At 24.7% G+C, this 2,908-nt stretch overlaps 1 protein-coding gene across 1 annotated transcript in view; it reads left to right on the top strand.

The window, feature by feature from the left end:
- The first annotated feature begins 254 nt into the window (after positions 1 to 254).
- Positions 255 to 2,908, top strand: part of LOC136796677 (uncharacterized) — a 220,423-nt gene continuing 217,769 nt past the window's right edge. The window contains exon 1 of the mRNA XM_067051024.1: positions 255 to 328. The gene's annotated coding sequence lies outside the window, so the exon portion shown is untranslated. The remainder of the gene's footprint in view (positions 329 to 2,908) is intronic.

Raw genomic sequence — 2,908 nt, 5'->3', positions numbered from 1 at the left:
ATGTATTAAAGAATTAAGGAATTATTAAAATATGACTTTCAGTATTAGTTTTCTACATTAAATTCAAGAACTGTTTGGTTCAAGTTCACAGCCATTACCATCTTAATTTATTCCCGATCCTTAACTGACTGAGACATGCCATCAATATAGAGGTTATCAGCTGATTCATCTGAATGAGATTGTGCTGGTCGTGACAGGCGGAAATAGCCGAAGTTAGCCGAATGCAGGCAAGCCGACCCGAAGCGTCCCACTCACCGTCGGAACCTTCCGCAGTCCACACCTCCTCAGTCTGCCGCACGAGTCCCGCACTTGCGTCTTCAGTCGCGAAGTTGGTCACTCATGTATTTGTATTATTATTCCAACACACACATCTCTATCTGTCTCTTGTTGTTTCCTTTTAATTTGTGTCTTGTTTAATTTTTTATAATTTAAGTTTATTCTTGATTTATTGACACTATTATTTTTTAAATAAATAAATATCTTTTACTTCAACTCTATGTGTTCTATTAGAATAGATGCCTCCCACTCTTCCCTCTACATCTATCCGTAATGCACTTTACTGTCTTTGTAGAAACAAATAATCCAAGTTTGGATTCTTATAATGCGTTAACAATAATGTATTTCAAATAGAACTAATTTCATATTCAATCGACAAGTTCTGCTTATGGTCTTGAAAGATAACTTCCTTGTCATGTCTAATTTGCATGCAATGGAATGAAATTATTGACAGACCATTTATGTATATTATTAAAATATTGTTTTCTTTTAATACCATAAATAATATCATTTAAAATATGAGCGATGGGTGGGATGCTTTGTTTTGTTTATTTTTTTTATCTCATCCATAAATTAGTTTTATCAATATCAGGTTACAATTAAAGTATGTGTAGATCTCAGCTCTGTGCGATCAATAAATTTGTTGTGGTTATTTGCATTTTATCGGGATTAAGTTTTTATTATTAAATATCATTTAAAAATACTACAGCAAAAGGCATAATTACATAAGTTTTTAATATAAAGTTATATTATAGTAATAATAAAAAAGAAAATATTACGGTTTTATGTTTTATCTATACACATTTTTGGATAGAGTTGATTTAAGTCTCATATGAGTAAAAAAAGAAAACAAATGACAATTTCATGTTTATTATGAAGACTAAAATAAGATAAAAAAGGCCTGAGAGTTAGCGCAATAAATAAACAACTAGGAATAAGTTGAATTTTAAATAAATAAATATACTTCCTGGAGTTGTGTATTTGAAAATATATTTTAGTATTGTGACTATGCTGAAGATGGAAATAGCCAATAGAATAGGTCGAAACATTATAAAAATATAAAATATATCTAAATAATTGTTATGTTTATAATTATTATTGTATGATTTTATATTAAAAGATTTTGTGATCAATGTTACCTTAGTCTTGGTTGATATTTAATATAAAAATATTCTTATAGAAAAACATTTCATAATATTTAACAAGAATATTAAAATTTTTATTTCAAGAATATTATGAAATGTTTTTCTATAAGAATATTTAATATAAAAATATTCTTATAGAAAAACATTTCATAATATTTAACAAGAATATTAAAATTTTTATGTAATTCATTAACAAATTTTCACTTATTTATTTTTATTTTAACCGGTATCTCAATAAATACTAATGAAGCAAATGTTAAATATATCATTCATTTTTCTTGAATATTTAGATATTTTTTAAATAATTTTAAATGCATTTGAACCTCTTAATGGTAAAGCAATTTAATTTTTAAAAAATCTCTTTTTCCTGGTGAATGATATGCGCCTTCATGAATCAAATTAGAACAATCAGAATTAAGTACAATAATAATAATAATAATAATAATAATGTATTCAAAATCAGATATATTAAATTAGAGTATAGTTCAAGTCATTGATCATAAAAATTTACTCAATTGACAACAAAATAAATTTAGAAAAATCAATGCTTCCTGAAATCTAAGAATTTGTAAATCTGATCTTATATTCTAATTTGGTCATTATTTGTAGTTAAACTATGAAATGCTACAATCGATATGTGCCTACATGAATCAAATTAAAACAATCAAAATCAAGTACTATAATAATTCGTACTAATAAAAATGTATGCAAAATCCATGATTTGGGATATAGCTCAAGTCATTGACAATAAAACTTTACGCAATTAACAATAGAATAAATTTGGAAATATCAATGCTCACTGAAATCTTAGAATTTGTAATGTTCTAATTTGGTCATTATTTTCACTGCACTATAAAATGCTACAATCAAATATATAAAATATATTAATCAATGATACATGTAGTTCAGATTTAATTTATTTTTATACAAACAGTCCAACAACAGGCTAAATCTTAGATGTAAAGTGGTCACTTAAATGCCCGATAAGACATAAAAACTAATAATTAGATATGAAAATAAAGTTAATGTCTACTACTTGTTAAATTAAAAATACAATAACTTCGAATTTAATTAATAATATTTAATAACTAGATAAAATAAAAAAATTAAAATTCATGATTAAAATGATAATAAAGTATTTTTGCTTTGATGTGATTTAAATTGTTATAATTAAATATCATAACTCTTTCAAACTCTTTTTGAAATCCAATTGTGTTTAATTATTTACTTCGTTCCAAATGTTTTGGACTGTTTTTTTTTTTTAAACTTTTTTTTTTCTGTCTTTCTTACTGGCATGTGGAAATTTATTCTACTGAATAACTCAATATATTTAATTTTGTATTTGAATAATCTAAAGAAGAAAAACCTACACTTCTTTAAAGAATAATATAAAGATTTTATCGGAGATCAAATTTACTAAATGTACTATAATGTACAATTGTAAATTTCAATAAAGTTAAAAAAAAAATTTCTTATCAAATGATTTA

This window comes from Halyomorpha halys, unplaced genomic scaffold (assembly GCF_000696795.3).
Source record: "Halyomorpha halys isolate HHAL.00 unplaced genomic scaffold, Hhal_1.1 Scaffold947.1, whole genome shotgun sequence".
NCBI lineage: Eukaryota > Metazoa > Arthropoda > Insecta > Hemiptera > Pentatomidae > Halyomorpha > Halyomorpha halys.
The sequence above is the reverse complement of the archived record's forward strand: the minus strand, read 5'-3'. Positions and strand labels throughout refer to the sequence as shown.